Here is a 23,244-nt window from a genome sequence, read left to right as displayed (position 1 = left end):
ATTATTATTTGTATATTTCTAACTTGAGTTATGAAGATATTAAACTCGTAAAGTACTCATGTTTGTTTTGATCTTTGATCTAAGATTAAAAAGGTAAGTTGGGTATTCAATTTTGCAGCATATTTGGTTATATAAGAACTGGTATTGGAATACACTACCTGTATCAATCTATATAGGAAAAGGTTATCTTAATGGTTTCAATTTTCTACCCGTCTTAACCTATTACGATATCATTAAATAAACATGAGTAACAACTGTCATGGCCCCGCTGACCCGTCGGCGATCCGAGAGCGAGTGTCATCATCACCGCCCATGATAATAACAACCTCCCGTTACGCGGAACTATCGCCAGCAGGCCTATGACATGATACTCTTAATATATGACAGTCTTGGCTGTTATATGAATGAAGCTTTACTTTGTGAGTAATTATGGAACATTTTAGTTTTGGATCTACAGACCTGCCAAGTAATACAAAATCTCATAGAACTATTATTATTTGTATATTTCTAACTTGAGTAATGAAGATATTAAACTCGTAAAGTACTCATGTTTGTTTTGATATTTGATATAAGATTAAAAAGATAAGTTGGGTATTCAATTTTGCAGCATATTTGGTTATATAAGAACTGGTATTGGAATACACTACCTGTATCTAATATATATAGGAAAAGGTTATCTTAATGGTTTCAGTTTTTTTTACCCGTCTTAACCTATTACGATATCATTAAATAAACACGAGTATCACTATGTCATGGCCCCGCTGACCCGTCGGCGATCCGAGAGCGAGTGTCATCATCACCGCCCATGATAATAACAACCTCCCGTTACGCGGAACTATCGCCAGCAGGCCTATGACATGATACTCTTAATATATAGACAGTCTTGGCTGTTATATGAATGAAGCTTTACTTTGTGAGTAATTATGGAACATTTTAGTTTTGGATCTACAGACCTGCCAAGTAATACAAAAATCTCATAGAACTATTATTATTTGTATATTTCTAACTTGAGTAATGAAGATATTAAACTCGTAAAGTACTCATGTTTGTTTTGATATTTGATATAAGATTAAAAAGATAAGTTGGGTATTCAATTTTGCAGCATATTTGGTTATATAAGAATTGGTATTGGAATACACTACCTGTATCTATATATATATAGGAAAAGGTTATCTTAATGGTTTCAGTTTTTTTACCCGTCTTAACCTATTACGATATCATTAAATAAACACGAGTATCACTATGTCATGGCCCCGCTGACCCGTCGGCGATCCGAGAGCGAGTGTCATCATCACCGCCCATGATAATAACAACCTCCCGTTACGCGGAACTATCGCCAGCAGACCAATGACATGATACTCTTAATATATAGACAATCTTGGCTGTTATATGAATGAAGCTTTACTTTGTGGGTAATTATGGAACATTTTAGTTTTGTATCTACAGACCTGCCAAGTAATACGAAAATCTCATAGAACTATTATTATTTGTATATTTCTAACTTGAGTTATGAAGACTCGTAAAGTACTCATGTTTGTTTTGATCTTTGATCTAAGATTAAAAAGGTAAGTTGGGTATTCAATTTTGCAGCATATTTGGTTATATAAGAACTGGTATTGGAATACACTACCTGTATCAAATCTATATAGGAAAAGGTTATCTTAATGGTTTCAATTTTCTACCCGTCTTAACCTATTACGATATCATTAAATAAACATGAGTAACAACATGTCATGGCCCCGCTGACCCGTCGGCGATCCGAGAGCGAGTGTCATCATCACCGCCCATGATAATAACAACCTCCCGTTACGCGGAACTATCGCCAGCAGGCCTATGACATGATACTCTTAATATATAGACAGTCTTGGCTGTTATATGAATGAAGCTTTACTTTGTGGGTAATTATGGAACATTTTAGTTTTGTATCTACAGACCTGCCAAGTAATACGAAAATCTCATAGAACTATTATTATTTGTCTATTTCTAACTTAAGATATGAAGATATTAAACTCATTAAGTATCTTTGATCTAAGATTAAAAAGGTAAATTGGGTATTCCATTTTTTGTGGCATATTTGGTTATATAATAACTGGTATTGGAACACACTACATGTAACAATTCTATATAGGAAAAGGTTATCTTAATGGTTTCAATTTTCTACACATCTTAATAAAAACATTAAATAACTATCGCCAGAAGACCTATGACATGATACTTTTAATATAAAGACAATTTTGTCTGTTATGTGAACGAAACTTTACTTTGAGAGTAACTATGGGACATTTTTTATTTCTATCTACAGACCTGCCAAATAATACGAAAATCTCGTAGAGTTTGTATTATTAGTCTATTTCTAACTTAAGGTATGAACATATTAAACTCGTAAGGTCCATTTCTGTTTTGATCTAGGACTAACAGATAAATTGGCTATTCAAAGTTTGTAGCATATTTGGTCATATAATAACTAATGGTGGAACACACCACCTGTTTTACATCTATAGAGGCTAAGGTAATAGAGGTAATGAATTCAACTTTCTACACAGCTTAATCTATTACGTCATCATGAAATAAACATGAGTATCAATATGTCATGACCCCGCTGACCCGTCGGCGATCCGAGAGCGAGTGTCACCATCGTCATCCATGATAATAACAACCTCCCGTTACGCGGAACTATCGCCAGCAGGCCAATGACAAGAGACTTTATAGATAAAAACAGATTTGCAAAGTAATACAAAAATCTCGTATACCTACAAGATTATATTTCCAATTTTAGAAATGCATTATAATATTTAATCCATTTAACCTGCTTATACTTATATGTTTAGTTTAAAACCTGAACATAAATATATTCAACTTTAAATTAAATTGTTGGAGAATACTGCTGATAAAAATTATTCATCCTTTAAGTTAAATACACTCATTTTTCTGTTAGAAATGTTAAAAGTGTTAGGAAGTCAGATCTGTAATAAGAGCACCATAATAACTTTATTATAAAAAGTAAACTCGGAGATGTGATCATTTATTCATGTCTCCTGTGGCTCTTTAAAATGATAGTTACCTAATAACAAAAATCATTATATATATATATATATATATATATATATATATATATATATATATATATATATATATATATATATATATATATATATATATAAACATTTTAAGTATAATTATTATTGTTTAACTTTTACAGTACTGTTTCATGTCTCTAGGACAATCTACGGGAAGTGTGTGTAATCGTTATTTTTGTTTCCTTCAGAAACATACACAAACGACATTCTACTACACTAAGCGAAAACATTTGGAACCTCAAAGAAAAATACATACAACACAGCATCACATGGAAAATCATCTCCAGAGCACAGTCGTACTCCCCCTCTTATAAGATTTGCAACCTCTGCTTAGAAGAAAGATTCTTCATCATCACAAAACCGAACAAGGTAACACTCAACAGAAGAAACGAACTAACATCCTCATGCAGACAGAGAAACAAACACCTTTTATGTAATTACGAACCTCCATAAACACGATTCTAGAAAAATACGAAAAACACAACAATCTACTTTCAATTCCAATTCCTCATTGCATGCAACTTCAAACCACCATAAGAGTCTCGACACCAAAACATCACAGGAAGTATGAAACAAGACACAATCATAAACAACAATAACGATTACACACACTTCCCGTAGATTGTCTTTGTGACATGAAACAGTAATGTAGAAGTTAAACAATAATAATTATACTTAAATGTTTATAAATAGCTCCTTTTATCAAAAAGCTGAGCACTATTATTTCATGGTTTTTGCTTTTGTAATATATTATTTATATATATATATATATATATATATATATATATATATATATATATATATATATATATATATATACTTGTTTGTAATAACAATAATCAGTTATAGATACCAGGCATTGTTATTCCTGATTTGTTTATTTCAATGGTAATTATGGATATTATCCATGGTACAATATTTTTAAAAATGCAATGGCCAATACATATAAGAATGGTTAGCATAACATAGAAATAGAAGGAGGTTAGGAATAACAAACTAAATTGTATATGAAAATCTCGCGACAAGATATATGAAGAAAACCATCAACTAAAATATAATACCTGGTCTCATATCTTTTCATTGTAATACGTTTCTATTATAATATCTCTTAATCTCACATCTTTTGACTGGATTTTTTTTTAAAAACAATGTTTTTCAGTTTAATATAAGGTATATAAATAATTGAATCAGGCTTAATTTGATCGCAAATCTTAAAATAATTACATTATTATTGTTATATTGAAAACTCCATTATTATTTCATGTTAAAACATAAAATGTTTTCATCTTGATTAATTTAATCATATATTGAGGAACACACCATAAAAGATACGAGCAAAAAGGATTTTTTAAAATGGAAAATAAACCTTCGTATAGACTAGATAGAACGGAATACTGCTTGCTGCTATAGGATAGAGCTCTTACGCCTTGTGTTGAAAGTGCTCTTTTCCTAAAAACGTTCCAAACAGCAGAAAAATATTGTTTAACTTTAACAAATTGATTGATAATGTTCTGCATGAAACAATGTTAATGATGCTTTTTGAGCTGACATCATTTTTCTCCACTTGGTTGCCTTCAACTAAGATGTTTGTATTTGTAAGTTGAAAAATGTTTATAAATATGAAGATGCTTACAAACTACTTATCACTTTATATTCATAAGTAAAAGTGGGTAATACTGATCTTATAATTACAAAATATAAAATATATATTTATAATCGGATAGATAGAAGAAAATATAGACAAAGTAATAAAGATAAAAAAGCATGAAATACTTGTAAACAAAGAAATATCAATAAAAATTTTAAACAAATGATCTTATTTACTATAGCATTCGTGTCTATTTCTTTTAAAAGTCTCATAATTGATGGATTGATGGATGAATGAATACATAGATACATAGAGATAGATAGACAGATAAATGGATGAATATACGTAAAGGAAGGTAGATAGATATATAGATAGATAGCGAGATGGATAGATAGATAAACTCAGTATCCTTAATGTGTGTAGCTATCTGTGAGCTGTGACGGACATTTTAAGAATGCCCGTGCAAAAATGGTGTGCAATCAAGACAATTCAATTTTGTTTCGATCAGTATCTATCCCTGTTGCTGTTGAGATGTAGTAAAATGTCCAAATTGATACAACGCTTTTAAAGCTGTCAATTGTAAAAAGTGATTATAAAATGAACATAACGGTTTGAAAAAAAAAAAGAACAAAATATTTTACACGGACCGTTTCGGGCTCAATACACTTCCTCAGCCAACATGAACTTAAAAAACAACAACACAAACATTTGATAGTGATTGCTAATGCCTCACATAAAATTATCAGTTCTCAAATAAATGGTATACTCATAGCATCCTAGAATATAGCAAAAACAAATAGAGTAACACACAAGAAATGATTCCAGAAATAATATTTCAAGAAAGGACAACCATTTCTTGTCCTTTTAAAAAGGAAAAAAATTAAATCACAACATTTTGGAATCCTTTTGAATATACAAAACAGTGAATCACATCACGGGAATCCAGTATAAGAATAGAAGTCCAATCCCAGGAAAACGCAAAACACTATTCAATCCCTCGAAATCAAGACTGCGTATGCCTTTGAATCGACAACACTATTAATCACAATAAGTAACACATTGTAGCAACTGTTTTTGTTTTGACTGAGGAAGGGTTGTGTGCCCAAAACGTTCCATGTTGAGTTTTTTTTTCCTTTTTGAAGTTGTTATATTCGATTTTTTTGTTTCAATTATTAATATGTCCATTTCTTCAGGGGATGATATTAAAATTAGACATTGTCTATCTTATGTAAATTATGATTTTCAAAAATTAGTTTACTTATTCTTTTGATTAAAAAAATCAGGTATTTCTTTTTTTAAGAAACCCGCCGAAACCGGCCGAAAACCGACGAAACCCGGCAAAGTTATGGGAAGTAGGCAGCAGTAGGGAGTGAAGCAGGGACTCAGGGAAGCGTACCAGTGGACAATAAACAAACACTAAAGGAGAAGGTTATCAATGGGGATTGAACTTGGGACTAGAGAGGTAGATACCAGTGGAGAATGGAAGGGTACTTCTCTTTTTCTAACCTTCAGAAATCTGCAAAAGGTGTGGGAAGTGGTCATAAATAGGGAGATGAACCAGGGAATTAGGGAAGTGCACAGCAGTGGGGAGTGAACCTGGGACTATGGGAAGAGGATATCAGATGGAAATGAACCCGGGACTATGGGATGTGGATACTAGCGGGAATTGAAGCCGGATTATGAGATTTGGGTACCAGAGAAAAATGAACCCGAGACTGGGATGGACAGAAATGGGGAATGAATCTGGGGACTTAGGGAGGTGAACAGCAGTGGGGAGTGAACCTGGGAATATGGGAATAGCATATCATAGGGAAATGAACCTGGGACCATGGGAGATGGACACCATTGCAGGGGCGGTTGCTGGCTGTTTATTTAAGGCGGCATGGATCGAAAACGCATTCTCTCACCCTACTCCAGTGTAAAATGAGTACCTGGCCGGAAACAGTGTTGTCTATGTTGGAGGAAACTGTTATCTCGCCCACATACATCATGCATCATCTTTCATGTTGCTATTGGCTTAGGAGCCCTTTTTAAGTGTCATGACCATAGTCAGTGGATATTGTGCAATATCAATGTTCTAGTGTATTTATTGTTTGGCGTTTTTAGAATGTGTGTATATTATTGTGTATAAAGGGGTGGGGGGAGTATTTTTGGTTTGAATTTGTAAAAGGTGTACTCACGTAACTGGTATTTACGATGGGCGTGTAAAAGATGTCCATTTGTCGACCTTCCTCTAAAAATTATATACAACCCAATCACTGATGTCTATGGTCCTTTCATAGCATCGGTATGGATTGTGATACACGTCTGTGCATTGAGATTTGTGAATATCATTTTTTAAAGAGTAACATGACAACAGCAATTAGACTGTCATAGAAAATTTCTTTGAATATCAACTGTGATAACAGTCAAAACTTAATAGAAGGAATTAGAAGATCCAACCACAATGCGCTACTACTTATCTACTTCAGAGACAATACATTGACATAACTATCTACTAGGACAAGTTGAACTGCTGTGTGTGTCGGGTTAAGACTGGGATTCTTATTTATAGCATCATGGGGTTCTACTCGGTGAATGATTTGTGTAATATTCTTTATTGATAATTAATATCCATTTAAGCAAAACGAATGTCATTAAAATTTATATTCATTGTAATTTCTTCCACCGTATGTTTTGATTACAACAAACCTGTTCTTCCAATGATAAAACTGATATGGTTTTGATTTCTCCCAAGTCAGGCCTCAAGGTGTACAAAACTAAATTTGCCGGCTTGACCTAATTATTTTGGCAGTAAAGAGTATCAGTTGTTTGTGGTGCCAGTGGACAATAAACCTGACACTAAAGGAGGTGGGCATCAATGGGGATTTAACTTGGGACTAGAGAGGTAGATAGCAGTGGAGAATGAGCCCAGAAGTGCATAGCCGTGTGAAGTAAACATGAGACTATGGGAAGAGGGAATCATTGGGAAAAAATCTTGAGACTATTGGAGATGGATACGAGTGGGAAATGAAGCCGGATTATGAGATTTGAGTGCCCACTGCGTGGCATTTTCCCCTCTGAGCGCTATTTCAGTGCAAGGTCAACTTGACCCCATTAGTTGGGTCAGCCCATGTTTAGAACAGGTAGCGGTCAGTAGAAATCTGTGATGCCGCTGATGGTAATTAATTGTTACAATATTCCATGGTATTGCTCAGTTGCTAACACGAATATGAAAATTGTTCCCTCACCACAAGCAAAGCAAAGGTTTTTTTCAGCATATGCCATGGTTGATAATAATGTATCCTCTTAAGGCTGCTCATAAGAGAGGTGTCAATATAGTGGTTTTTGAGCTATCAATGAAATTAATTTGTTGAAATTTGCATATCAATAATTTATTTCCCAGCGGCAGAAAGTGATTGAAACAAGCATCATTATAAAGTAAAAAATATGATCTTGACACATGCCAAGTATTGTTGTCCGGGCAGTAAAACCTTAAAAGGTATGAATTTTTTATTGTAAATTTCTTATTTGGCATGACTTGGTGAGATCCTCATTTTCTTCCCATAGTATTCCATGCCATGAATTATGTCCAAATATCATTTTAGGAATAAAGTGTAAACCATTAGACGAAAATAATACTAATCTTATTTTTTAAGCATTTAACTGATTTAAATATTATGAGTTTTGGGCACATTTGAAAGCCAACTTTTTAATGGCTTGATAACTTTTTTCTATACTTAAATCCCTTACGATTCAAGTCAAAATTATATTTTTTATGACTGTTAGGCATTATAGTTTGAAGATGTATACGGTACTGCTTTTGTGTGGTTGTCTCAGGAAATGCCGACTTTATAGTGTCATATAGATGTCAATGTTTAGGGTATTCTTGCATGTTGAATAAGTAATATAATGTAAGTTCAAGTTCTCCTTTTGTGCACAAGTGAATGTGTTAACTTTTTATAGACTGAAGCGTCCAGATATATATGGCAGTGACTTCCCAAAAATTAAATGATCTTGCTGTGGTATGCCTGTGGTGTCGCACTGATTTGACTCTGATTGTTATTCAATTGTTTTATCTCTAAATTTGACTGACTGGAGTTCAATGGTATATCAGATGACTCTATAAGACAATGACTAAATGTGTATTCTTGAAGGAAAGGAGATGATTCTATATAACCTGTATGGACAGTGTGTTCGTTTTGAATGTAAATGGTCAATAAGGAGAAAAAGGTTACTACTTGGAATAAACTATATGCCCTCATAAGTTTGAATCCTCTTTTGTCCACATACTATGTCCGTCTGTTTGAGCAAATCATTTAATTTAACAGTACCAGTGCTTAGTGTTAGTTGTAATTGACGATTGATACTGCAATATTTGTAGCATGTCCAGTAACCTTGTTGGGTGATTGATTTTTTTCTTGTAAAGAAGTCATACTTTATAGGCAGATTGATAGTAAATTGAGATATTGACATCATACACAATATTGGTTTTTAGTCGTTACTGGTCAATCTGTTTACTGTTATGACCAACACAACTGTTTGAGAAGAACGGAATTGGTAAAAACAATATACAGAACTAACAAAACCATGAATAAATCAAGAAAATCAACTGTCAATATGATAATATTGCACAGGAACACAGATGCATATATGTACTTTTGATATTTATTAAAATTCTTAAGATACTGCCGCTGAGTTTTGAATAACACATTTTTTATTTAAGTGCATCATAATTTACAAGCACTTAAAATTATATCCACAATTTGTGATATTTAAAGAAAACTATTAACTAGAAGAATGTCAAATTTTCACTGATGTTTAGAAAGACAACTGATTTTTCAAATCAAAATTATAAAGTGAAAGAGGCTGTTATTGTTTCCCGCTATACAGACATATTATAAGACCATAAATATCCATAACTGCCCCCTTTGAACACGGCACTGCCTGATACCAGTTGAACTCCAATGACCTCATGCAGGTAGCTAGCAGGGAGGGTTAATGGCCCCTAGGGAGTTCCAACTGAAATAGGGCTGATTCCACGCAGTGTGCCAGAGAAGAATGACCCTGAGACTGAGGTGGACAACAATGGGGCATGAATCTGGGACCCAGGGAAGTAAACAGCAGTGTGGAGTAAACATGAGAATATGGGAAGAGGGAATCATTGGTAAATAATCCTGGTACCATGGGAGATGGATACGAGCGGGAATTGAAGCTGGACTAAGGGAGTTGGGTAGCAGTGGAGAATGAACCCGAGACTATTGGAGGTGGGAAGCAACTGGGAATGAACATGGCACTATTGGAGATGGATACCGGCGTGAATTGAAGCAGGAATAAGGGAGTTGCGTACCCGAGGAGAATGAACCTGAGACTATGTGATGTGGGCAACAATGGAGAATGGACCTAGGACAGGGAAGTGCACGGCTGTGGGGAGTGAACCTGGGACTATGGGAAGAGGAAATCGGAGGGAAATAAACTTAGGACTATGGGAGATGAATACTAGCGGGAATTGAAGCCGGACTATGGAAGTGGACAATAAACCGGACACTAAAAGAGGTGGGCATCAGGAAATTGAACTTGGGACTAGAGAGGTAGATAGCAGTGGAGAATGAGCCCAGAAGGGTACTCCTCTTTTTCGAAACCTACAGAAATCTGCAAAAGTTATGGGAAGTGGTCACAAATGGGGAGATGAACCAGGGAATCAGGGAAGTGCACAGCAGCGTCGAGTGAACATGGGACTATGGGAAGAGGATACTATCGGGAATTGAAGTCGGATTATGAGATTTGGGTACCAGAGAAGAACGACCCTGAGTCTGAGGTGGACAGCAGTGGGGAATGAATCTTGGATCAAGGGAAGTGAACAGCAGTGTGGAGTAAACATGAGAATATGGGAAGAGGGAATCATTGGGAAATAATCCTGGGACTATGGGAGATGGATACGAGCGGGAATTGAAGCCGGACTAAGGATGTTGGATAGCAGTGGAGAATGAACCCGAGACTACAGGAGGTGGGAAGCAATTGAGAATGAACATAACACTTGGAGATGGCGTGAATTGAAGCAGGACTAAGGGAGTTGCGTACCCGAGGAGAATGAACCTGAGACTATGCGATTTGGGCAGCAATGGAGAATGGACCTGGGACCCAGGGAAGTGCACAGCTGTGGAGAGTGAACCTGGGACTTTGGAAAGAGGAAATCAGAGGCAAATGAACTTGGGACTATGGGAGATGAATGCTAGCGGGAATTGAAGTCGGATTATGAGATTTGGGTACCAGAGAAGAATGAACCTGAGACCGATGTGGACAGCAATGGGGAATGAATTTGGGACTCAGGGAAGTGCACAGCAGTGTGAAATGAATTTGAGACTATGGGAAGAGGGAATCATGGAGAAATAATCCTGGGATTATGGGAGATTGATACGGGCGGCAATTGAAGCCGGACTAATGGAGTTGGGTACCAGAGAAGAATGAACCCGAGACTATAGGAGGTGGGAAGCAGTGGGGAATGAACCCGGGACTATGGGAGATTGACACCATGGGGAATTGAAGCCGGGCTTTTGGAGTTGGATACCAGAGGAGAATGAACCTGGGACTCAGAGGTGTGAACCAATGGGGATTGAACCTGGGACTACGAAATTTAGATACCAGTGGTGAGAGAGCCCAGAAGAGTACTGTAGCAGAGGAGAATAAACCTGAGACTTTGGGATGTGGGAAGAAATGGGGAATGAACCTGTGATTCAGGGAAGTGAACAGCAGTGGGGAGTGAACCTGGCACTATTGGAAGAGGGTATTATAGGGAAATGAACTTGGGACTATGGCAGATGGACACCATTGGGAATTGAAGCCGGACAATGGAAGTCGGGTAACAGTGGACATTGACACTAAAGGAGGAGGGCATCCAAGGGGATTGAACTTGGGGACTAGAGAGGTAGATAGCAGTGGAGATTGAGCTCAGAGCATTTACTCTTTTTCGAAACTTACCAAAATCGTCAAAAGTTATGGGAAGGGGCACAAATGGGGAATGAACCAAGGACTGAGGAAGTGCATACAAGTGGAGATTGAACCTTGGGTGTATGGGAAGTGAATACAAATGGGAATTGAACCCGGACTATGGTATTTGGGCACCGGAGGAGATTGAACCTTTGAAAATAGGAGGTGGACAGCAATGGGGAATGAACATGGGATTCGGGGAAGTGCACAGCAGTGGGGAGCAAACCTGGGACTGTGGGACGAGGACGTTAGAGGGAAATGAACTTGGGACTATGGGAGATGGATACCAGTGGGAATGGAAGCCGGACTATGGAAGTGGACAATAAACCGGACACTAAAGGAGGTGGGCATCCAAGGGAATTGAACTTGGGACTAGAGAGGTAGATAGCATTGGGGAATGAGGCCAGAAGGGTACTCTTCTTTTTCGAATCTGCAAAAGTTATGGGAAGTGGTCACAAATAGGGAAGTGCACAGCAGCGTCGAGTGAACCTGGGACTATGGGAAGATGGATACTAACGGGAATTGAAGCCGGATTATCAGATTTGGGTACCAGAGAAGAATGAACCTGAGACTATAGGAGGTGGGAAGCACTGGTGACTGAACTTGGGACTATGAAAGGATGTGGACAGCAAGGGGGAATGAAACTGGGACTGAGGAAAGTGAACAGCAGTGGGGAGTGAATCCTGCACTATGGGAAGACGATGTCATAGGGAAATGAACCTTGGACTATGGGAGATGGACACCATTAGGAATTGAAGCCGGACTATGAGAGTGTGGTCCCAGAGGAAATTGAACATGAAACTATAGGAGGTGAGCACCAAAGGTGATTGAACCTGAGGCTACGAGAGGTAGTGGAGATTGAACCCAGAGTACTTACTTTTTTAAAAATCTACTGCAGTCGTCAAAAGTTATGGGAAGTGGGCACACATGGGGAATGAACCAAGGACTGAGATAAATGCCTACACGTGGAAAGTGAACCTGGGGTCTATGGGAAGTGAATTCCAGTGGGAAGAGGTAATACCAGTCAGTCTAAGTTTAGATATTGATAATGATTGTATTATGTCTTTGATTTGTGTCGTTGCTTTGCTATATATGGAGGTTACTGATCCATATTGGGCACGGCTAAAGAGTAGTGTCAAGTATTCTGATTTTCACATTTATGTTCAAATGCTCCATGCTTTTTTTGTCAAATGTATTGCAGACCCCATGCATTTGCTAGATTCCAGATGCCTTACTGTATTTGATTCTGAATTTAATTGTAATTTGCCTTCAACTTCAGTTGAATCCATAAATGCTTATATTACCTCAGCCAATCGCAAACAATTGTCTATTATGCATGATGCTATTAAAAAGATTTCAGAGGGTGTGGTGGTGGTTGTTGAGAGGCATTGGCAGACTTTTTGAAAGATGGTGATTTTTCTAATCTATCAACTGATGTTATTGATGCTTTAGCCCATTGTCCTTTAACAAACTGGATTGGCGAAAGCGCCTTTGGAGATTTTGATTTTGATATTAACAGGAGAAGGCATTGTTCTTTATTTAATCGTTCAGGGATGCACACTGTTAAAAGAAATAAAACTGTCAACTACTTAAATTCAAAATCTGTTTATGAAAAATCAAAACTTTTTGCTTTTGGTCGAAAGCATGCTCTTGGCTTAAGGAAAAGGAAGAGAGAAGAAGAAGATTATGTTAAAATAAAAATAAAAGAGAAGATGGCTGAGAATCAAGAGAAAAAGATTCAAAAAGAAATGAAAGCAATAACTACTCAATCCAATTTAATGGCGATTAATAAGAGACATGGTGGATCCTGTACCAATTCTCATGACGTTGATGTACTTGTATCTAGGGTTTGTGGTTCATTCTCCCACCGTCATTTAGTTGAGGCAGTTAAAAATGAGATAAGGTATCAAAAGATTATCTGTAAAAAGACAAAATTAAAATTGAAAGGCAATTTGCCAGATCTCGTTTCTCTTTTGAAATTCCATTTTCACAACCTTTAGAATGATAATGTAGACTGTTTCATTTTGTATGTTGTATTTCTGTCTTCTGAGGTATTATTCCCTTAACAATTGACAATTGTGTTGAAATTACAAGTCTATGTCTGTTGACATAACATTGTCTGGAGTTTGGAATGATTTACTCATATTTTAACTGTAGCTCGACAGAACTTGCTGTCAAGACAATATTTTCTTAACTGTTTTATGCCATTTTTATGAGTGTTTGAAGACATATCATATTTTAATTTTCTTATGTCAATTGTTGATTTATTTCCACTTCATTTATTTCTATTTTTTGTAACATTAGTCCAATATAATGATCTTTCGATAATTCATATGTTTTTTAAATGAATTTTTAAAATTGGTAGACAGTGAATTTTTTTTCAATAGTGTAACTTTGGAGTCATTTATAGAAAATGTATATCGTTGTAATTCATATGAATTGGAATTAACCTTATAGGTCTTGATTTCTACTTTTATTTGATGAAAAATGGATGTTTGTATCTTTATTCATTGATTTTATGCAAAATTTTAAAATTGACCATTTTTCACATTTTTGTCTCCCATGGCGATTTATGGGAAATATGCATTTTTTGCGTTTTCGTGCCGCTTAAAGTGTAATTAAATAAAGAGCTAGAGTTCTGAAAATTGGAGTTGTTTAATTTCTATGAGACTTTAAGCAGATGAAAGTTTGTCATTGTGAGCCCGATACTTTTTTTATACGAAGCCCCGAAGTTGGGTGCTGAAGCAGGGTGCCGCGACGACGATTGTCAAATTTTCAAATGACCATATCTTCCTTAAAAATTGAGATACAGGTATGATATCGGTATCAAAATGCTCAGAATTGCAAACTTTTAAGCAAAAGTGACTAAAGTGAGCATTGTTGGGTTTGAAAAATCAGTTTTCTGTACCTAATTTATTTGGTCACCGGAGGAGATTGAATCTAAGAAAATAGGAGGAGAACAGCAATGGGGAATGAACATGGTACAGTGGAGTGCACAACATTGGGGAGCGAACCTGGGACAATCGGAAGAGGATATCAGATGGAAATGAACCTGGGACAACGGGATATTGATACCAGCGGGAATTGAAGCCGGATTATGAGATTTGGGTACCAGAGAAGAATGAACCTGAGACTGAGGTGGACAGCAATGGGGAATGAATCTTGGACTCAGAGAAGTGCTTAGCAGTGTGGAGTAAACATGAGACTATGGGAAGAGGGAATCATTGGGAAATAACCCTGGGACTATAGGAGAGGGATACGAGCGGGAATTGAATACGGACTAAGGGAGTTGGGTAACAGTGGAGAATGAACCCGAGACTGTAGGGGGTGGGTAACAGTGGAGAATGAACCTGGTACTCTAGGCGGTGTGGACCAATGGGGATTGAACCTGGGACTACGAAAGTTAGATTCCAGTGGAGAGTGAGCCCATAAGAGTACTTCTATTTTTCGAAACCTACCGAAACTTCAAAAGTTATGTGAATTGGGCACGCATGGCGAATGAACCAGGGAGTCATGGAAGTGCACACCAGTGGGGAGTGAAGATGTGTGAATGGGAAGAGGATGTCAGTGGGAAATAAACCTGGTAGTATGGGAGTTGGATATTAGAGGAGAATGAACCAGATGGGATGTGGGCAGCAATCTGGAATGAGCACGGAACTCAGGGAAGTGAACAACAGTGGGAATGAGCCTGGGACTATGGGAAGAGGATATCATAGGGAAATGAACCAGGGACACCATTGGGAATTGAAGCCGGACTATGGAAGTTGGGTACCAGAAGAGATTGAACATGAAACTATAGGAGGTGGGCACCAATGGTGATTGAACCTGGGACTACGAGTGGTAGTGGAGATTGAGCCTAGAGTACTTAACCGAAATCGTCAAAAGTTATGGGAAGTGGGCACAAATGGGGAATGAAACAAGGACTGAGGGTTGCACACAAATGGAGAGTGAACCTGAGGTCTAGGGAAGTGATACCAGTGGGAATCGAACCCGGGCTATGGTATATGGGCACAAGAAGCTTGAACCTAAGAAAATAGGAGGTGGACAGCAATGGGGAATGAACCTGGGAGTCAGGGACATGCACAGCAGTGCGAGCGAACTTGAGGCTATGGGAAGAATATAGATGGAAATGAACCTGGGACTGTGGGAGATGGATATCAGTGGGAATTGAAGCCGGATTAAGGGAGTTGGATACCAGGATAAGAATGAACCTGCTATTGTATGAGGTGGGCACCAATGGGGATTGAACCTGAGACTAGAGAGTATATACCAGTGGAGAGTGAGGCCAGAAAGTACTCTTTTTCGAAACCTACCAAAATCGTTAAAAGTTTTGGGAAATGGGCACAAATGGGGAATGAACCAGGGACTCAAGGAAGTGCGCACCATTGGGGAGTGAACATGGGATTTTGGAAAGAGGATGTTAGTGGAAATTAAACTTGGCACAATGGGAGATAGATACCAGCGTGAATTGAAGCCAGAGTGAGGGAGTTGGGTATCCGAGGAGAATGAACATGAGACTCCAGGATATGGGCGGCAATCGGGAATGAATCTGGGACTCAGGAAAGTGCACAGCAGTTGGGGGTGAACCTGGGGCTATGGGAGGAGGATATCAGATGGAAATGAAACCTGGGACCATCGGGGATTGAAGACTGACTATGAAATTTGGGTACCGGAAAGAATGAAAATGAGACTGAGGTGGACAGAAATGGGGATTGAAACTGGAACTCAGTGGAAGTGTGGAGATGAACCTGAGACTATGGGAAGAGGATATCATAGGGAAATAACCTGGGACTATGGGAAATGGATACCAGTGGGGAGTGAAGCAGACTATGGGAGTTGGGTACCAGAGAAGAATGAACCTGACACTATAGGAGATGGGCACCAATGGGGATTGAACCTGGGACCTCCAGAGGTAGATACCAGTGGAAAGTGAGTCCAGAGTACTTTCTCTTTTTCGAAACCTACAGAAATCGTCAAAGTTATGGAAGTGGCACACAATGGGGATGAACCAGTGACTCAGGGAAGTGCACACCAGTGAGGAGTGAACCTGGGACTACGGGAAGGGGATATTAGTTGGAATAATCCTGGGACTATGGGAAATGAATACCAGTGGGAATGGAAATCGGACTATGGGAGTTGGGTACCATAGGAGAATGACATGAGAGGTCGGCAGCAATTGGGAATGGAATGGGGCTCAGGAAATTGCACAGCAGTGGGGATTGATCTTGGGACTATGGGAAGAGGATATCAGTGCAAAACGAACCTAGAACTATGCAAGATGCATACTAAAGTGTGTTGAATATAATGGAATATGCAAGTATACATGATGAGAGAGAGAGAGAGAGAGAGAGAGAGAGACAGAGATAGAGAGAGAGACAGAGATAGAGAGAGAACAAGAGAGAAAAAGAAAGATAGAGAGCGAGAGGGAGAGAGAGAGACAGAGACAGGCATCTGGAGAGACAAGAAAGAGAGGGGAGAGAGAAGAGAGAGAGAGAGAGAGAGAGAGAGAGAGAGAGAGAGAGAGAGGGGTGAGTGGAGAGAGGGGTTGGATGACCAAAACTGTATAAGATTTCACCTTTGTATAAGCTTGATCAAAGATTACAGTTGATTAGGTCAAATCCAGGATGGAATTCTCAATCCCGGTCCACTGTGACGTGATAGGCCGGCTGTAACCACCAGGTACTGACGTTGGAGCGGTCTTGTCAAATTTCTCGTCGATATAGAGATACGTGTCCTTTGAAGAATTAGAGATGAAATGTGATGTGGTTTTGAAAAGGAAGATGATAATGATGATGATGGTAATGATGATGGTGATGAGACTGGGGATGATGAATTAAAAATGAATATGAACATTAACGCAACATTTAAATGGTTTTACCATACTCATTGTGTTTCAAAATGTTACATTTATTCCCCCAGCAGGCCATATGAAACCATTATTCCAATGCACATAGTGCCAGTCATCTCTAGTCTTTTTTGTAATGGCACTTTTACAGCAACCACCACTTCCCATAGCCGGGTACTCATTCTCACGTGAGTCGAATGGGGTAATGTATGTTAAGTTCTTAACCCAAGGACACAAGGTCGGGACCAGAATTTTTCACGATCATTGTTATCCATCCCGCAACTGACCCTGCTCAACATTGCTTGACAACACGAGACGCCACACCGTAACGAATTACACACATGTTGTGATGACTTTGTGGGTGGTGGTGATGAAAATGATGATGATGATGATGATGATGATGATGATGATGATGATGATGATGGTGATGATGATGGTGATGATGATGATGATGATGATGATGATGATGATGATGATGATGATGATGATGATGATGATATGATGATGATGATAATGATGATGATGATGATGATGATGATGATGATGATGGAGGTACTAACGATGAGGACTAGTATTTGGGGTATCAATTATGGTTAATATTGAAATTGTAAATCTCATTTCATCATACGGAGAAAGAAATATGTCGGGAGAGATAAGACAGATATCAAAAATAAAAAGCAGAAAGAGATAGATATAAATAGAGAAGGATAAAGAGAGAGAGGGAAAGAGATATGAGCGAGCGAGAGGGAGAGAGAGAGAGAGAGAGAGAGAGAGAGAGAGAGAGAGAGAGAGAGAGAAAGAGAAAGAAAGAATAGATAGGTAGATGAGATAGATAAATAGATAGAGAGAGAGAGAGAGAGAAGAGAGAGAGAGAGAAGAGAAGAGAGAAAGAGAGAGAGGGGAGGAGAGATGGGCGAGAGGGAGAGAGAAGAGAAAGGTTTGGGTGTGAGAGAGAGAGAGAGAGAGAGAGAGAGAGAGAGAGAGAGAGAGAGAGAGAGAGTAATAACACAAATAATATCAGTGGTAAGAAGGTTACCTAGGCTGTCCAGCGTTTTAGACTATCTATAAGAAATTTTTTAAACACCAAATCAAATGCTAAACTTTATCATGTTAAAATTTACGTGAGCTGTCTTCAAAGAAAATATTTTACGCGATTGTGATATTGAATAAAAATTTGGCTAGAACACGTGCCTACGGACTGGAAGTTTCCTGGTTCTTATCACGTGCTGGCCGACGCAAAGTTGCGTCTTTGGAAATGTCTCACAATCTATCACCTTACTCATGTGTAAAATGACTACCTGGTCGGTAAAAAAGTTGTCTCTGTCGAAAATTAATTTCGTCCTGCAGGTTAAAAGTTGCTATTTGCTTGGGACACATTGTAAAGTGCTTTGAACACTTTTGGTGGAAAGTGCTCTATATGTAAGCAGACGTTTAGAATTGATTAAAGTTTGAGGTCTAAAAATATCTAAACTTTAAAAAAAAAAATTGTCATAAACGCTGTCCATGTTATCAGTGACTACATAAAAAAAAATCATATTATTTACCTTATCTAATAGCTCCAGGCTAAGATTTCTTTTCACATGCACTGTTGGTCAAAGTAAATTTCTCATCCTCTCATCCTGTGTCCCCCTGTTTAACAAAGATTATGATTTAAATAATGATACTGGTGCTGATGCCTAAAATGGGTAGTGGTGGTGGTGAAAGTGGTGGTTATGATGATGATGATGATGATGATGATGATGATGATGATGATGATGATGATGATGATGATGATGAAGTGGTGGTGGCGATGCTTAACTTTTAACTTTTTTTAGACACCATACATCTTTGCCACTGATCAAATCATCATGATCATCATGATCATCATCATGATCATCATAATTATCATTCTCATCATCATCATCAGCATCATCATCATCATCATCATCATCATCATCATCATCATCATCATCATCATCATCATCATCATCATCATCATCAACACCATCATCATCGTCATCATTTCTCTTCTCCCTCTCATTATTACTTTTAAAAAGTATCGTTTTATTATGGACAGTGACAGAGAGAATACAAAAGTGAGGAATTTAGATACAATATAAGTTTGCAATAGGTTTGGGGGGGGGGGGGGGGGGGGGGGGGGGGGTCCAATGGCTTTGTTGGTTGAGCACTCTCTTCAGACGAAAATTGAGAAAGTTGGATCCTGTTTGAAGTCGGTATTTTTTTCTGACACCCTCCCCCCTCTGTTCAAACAATAGTAAGTGGGTAGCTAGTAGGTCTATTTGACCAGGCTGAAAGTACTTTGATCTAGACTCGGGTCCTATCCAAAGGGTAGAATGCAATTGCTATTATCCGTTTTACGCGATAGAAACCCGGATAAACACCAGTCCACTGGCTTTGAAAGACAAATTTGTAAAAATGCTGGCTGAGTGTTTAACGTGTATTTCTCGCACAATATCATACCGCCTGAGTATTGAGATAGGGATTCGAACTTGGGGTCTATTCTAAGTTAAAAGTGAGATGACGTGACAAATCTTAAACATTAGATATTACGACATTAAAATAATGATAATGGAGATTCTGATAATGACGATGATGATAGAGATGAACATGATAATCATGGCGTAAATAGTAGTGCCGCGCTGAGGACCGGACCGAGGACCGGTCCCACGGTCTTTTAGCTGTGAACCGTGGTCCAGTCCCAAAGAGGAAGACCGCCGGCGGTCCTCACTTCTTATCACCTTTCAACGGTCTGCGCCATACTACTTCCCCAGCGATTCGTTGCCTCGGTCCTTTGCCTATCTTCCACCAATCACCACCCATCCCACTTAATAATCGCACCCACCCCCCTTTGCCATACACTAAACGACACAGACGACCATAGAGGCAGACGACCACCTCCCTCCCTCCGCAAACCGCCTTCGTGGTGAGATGGGGAACAGAGGCGCACGCTTGGACGATTCCATTATACGGTAAATTTCAAATTTACTACACCATAATGATCGCAATGACAATGATCTATGATGATGGCATGACCCTCTTCTCTAATGGGTTATTGTTTTGAAATGTATGTGACTACTAAAAGATGTGTGTGTGTGTGTGTGTGTGTGTGTGTGTGTGTGGTGTGTCGAACCTAGCAAGTTGCAAGTCTGATTTTTGTTTTCTTTGTCCATCTCTTGTCGCCACTCCTTTCTATCGCATTGTTGTCATTTAAAATAAACAATAATATTAAAATTTCGATTTGGTGTTTAACTAATCAAGTAATATAAAGTTTCATTAGTTTCTTCGTCCAAAAAAACCAGTTATAACGTCTCTATTTTAAAAGGTCCAATAGAATATTTGGGGACCCCGATAGCTCAGTTGATAGAGCACTCTCTTTATACGCAAAGGGCCAAGATCGATCCGGTGCAGTCGATTTTTTCTGAATCCCTGTCTACTCAGCAATGAATGGGTAGCTGAGTTTGTTAGATCTGGCGAAAAGTCACCATCGACCCCTCTTATCACCTCATCCACCCCCTCTTATTATAACTTCACGTCTCTCTCTTACTCTTCAATGCTCGCTGCCCTCTAATGTGTGTGTGTGTGTGTGTGGGGGGGGGGGGGGGTAGGAGTTGCGTGTGTGTATCAACGCCACGAACAACTCGATACAACACCTTGGGCGATGCCATTATCTCGTTAATGGGATAAATTTCAAATTTTATAAATTATCGAGTAACATGAAGTTACGGTATTGCAAATAAGAAGCATCACCCCTCTCTCTAATTAGGTTACAATTTGAATGAGGTGACTACTTCGTGTGTTTTAACTCCAGTAGGCCACGGTTTTCACGTGTACGGTCTTAAACGTTAAGAATGACGACCATCTAGAAACGTCCTTTGCGGTCTTCATTTCCCAAGGACCGTAGGACCGTGGTCCTTAAGCTTGCCAAGGACCGCCCCGCACTAGTAAATAGTCATTAGGCCCATGGAGCCGGAGTTTATCGTGGTTTCTATAGCGTGAAATAGACGATGGCAATTGCTTGCTTCCCTTTTGATAGGACACTAGTCTATCGCAAAGTACTTTCCACCAGATCTAACAGACTCGCCACACTGCCAGGTGGACAGGGGTGTCAGAAAAAAAAATCTCGACCTCACCGGGGATTGATCTTGGTCCCTTTTATCATGATAATGATAATCACGAGCTAGAAAGATGGCTGTTTTTCCTCAAGTTACTGGTACTGACTTCGCTTTGTTATTGATTTATATTATTATTTTTTATTATTATTATTATTATTATTATTATTATTATTATTATTATTATTATATTATTATTATTATTATTGTATTATTATTATTATTATTATTATTATTATTATATATTATTATTATTATATATATATTATATTATATTTATATCAATATAAAGGGTGGGGGATGAGGATTCGGGAAGGGGGGGGGGTTCTTTTTGTATTTCATTTTTCCTTTCACTGCTAGAAACTTGTGGAAAGACTTCCCGAAAAAATCATGACAGCGTCGATGATGATTTTATTTTCAGATGATGATAATGATGATGATGATGATGATGATGATGATGATGATGATGATGATGATGATGATGATGATGATGACAAAAAATCATCGAGAGATATTCCATTTGCATGTTATGGAATATCTCCCCATTTACTAATAGTCAGTGAAGCGGTGCCTGTATGTTATGGAATATCTCCCTATTTACTAATAGTCAGTGAAGTGGTGCCTGTATGTTATGGAATATCTCCCTGAGTAAGTGGCGTCTGCATATTATAGAATATCTCCCATAAATATATATTGAGTTGCTCACTCGGAGTTAAAATTAAAGTTCCAAGTTTTATTTATCCAAAGATAGAAACTGGACTGGTAGGATAAACATCTGGAACGTTCGGGACTCTCAGGCGCCACTGATAACTCAAGATGCCAGCATTAATTTCGCTCGACTGGAAATTTTCAAACCATGAAAATAATGATAAATCTATCATTAATAATCTTTACCTTGCATTTCACATCACATCAAAACACTTGAATTCCTGTTCCATCATCATATTACATGACACTTTAGCCATCACATTTCAAGAAATTGTTTCCTTCTGTCCATGAAACGAATATTAGCTACAACCACAATGAATATTGAACAGCATTGGGTTTTATTAGTAATATTTCTTCTTGCAAGATTCTCTGTCAGGCGTATGCTTCATTTGAATGTTGAAAAGGCAGATTTAAATTGTGTGTGTGTGCTATAACGTGAACACAGTTCTCACCTACGGTGTGTAATGTTCGTGCAATATAAAATTTACTTTTTTCGTCAGTGATTACATTAAAGATTTTACGTGTATCACTGTTTTCATTAATTAAGTTTGTTAGTGTCATTTCTGACTTCAACACATGCCAAGTTGTCGAAACACCTAGCCACCCCCATCTTTCCCAGCGAACCGATAATGAGTATAGTTCACAATTACCACAGGCGATCCATTAAAAAAGTTTTACATAGTGGATAGGATTTCATGTTTAAATGTAATTACCACCATTACTGTGCCAAGATATTTTGATATCAATTCACAAAGTGTTGGGCCGACTCATTTGACAATTAACAAGTGTATTTTTGACCAATCAAAATATGGAATTTGTGACACATCTTTACACGACGTGCTCGGACAAACAGAGTTGGTCGTTCATAATCAATAAAGCGAATGAATTCGACCTTTCTCTGATCAGTGTTTTTGTTTTCATACACCGAATGGGTGACTACTTGTCACACGA

The 23,244-nt window shown here is 38.1% G+C and overlaps 1 long non-coding RNA gene across 2 annotated transcripts in view; it reads right to left on the bottom strand.

Annotated features, from left to right (window-relative positions):
- The window catches only part of LOC144976765 (uncharacterized), a 32,722-nt gene that overhangs the window by 5,614 nt on the left and 3,864 nt on the right, over positions 1-23,244 (bottom strand). Inside the window, exons 1-3 of one of the 2 annotated variants that reach the window (XR_013646167.1) lie at positions 22,480-22,657; positions 19,021-19,105; positions 17,207-17,365 (exon numbers count right to left, since the gene is read on the bottom strand). This is a non-coding gene — a long non-coding RNA (uncharacterized LOC144976765). Of the gene's footprint in view, positions 1-17,206; positions 17,366-19,020; positions 19,106-22,479; positions 22,658-23,244 lie in introns of those variants that run through there. The other variant, XR_013646168.1, reaches the window with a different exon arrangement.

The sequence above is a fragment of the Berghia stephanieae genome, chromosome 7 (genome assembly GCF_034508935.2).
Source record: "Berghia stephanieae isolate SIO BIC M18660-M18661 chromosome 7, UCSD_Bste_1.3, whole genome shotgun sequence".
Taxonomy (NCBI): Eukaryota; Metazoa; Mollusca; class Gastropoda; order Nudibranchia; family Aeolidiidae; genus Berghia; species Berghia stephanieae.
The sequence above is the reverse complement of the archived record's forward strand: the minus strand, read 5'-3'. Positions and strand labels throughout refer to the sequence as shown.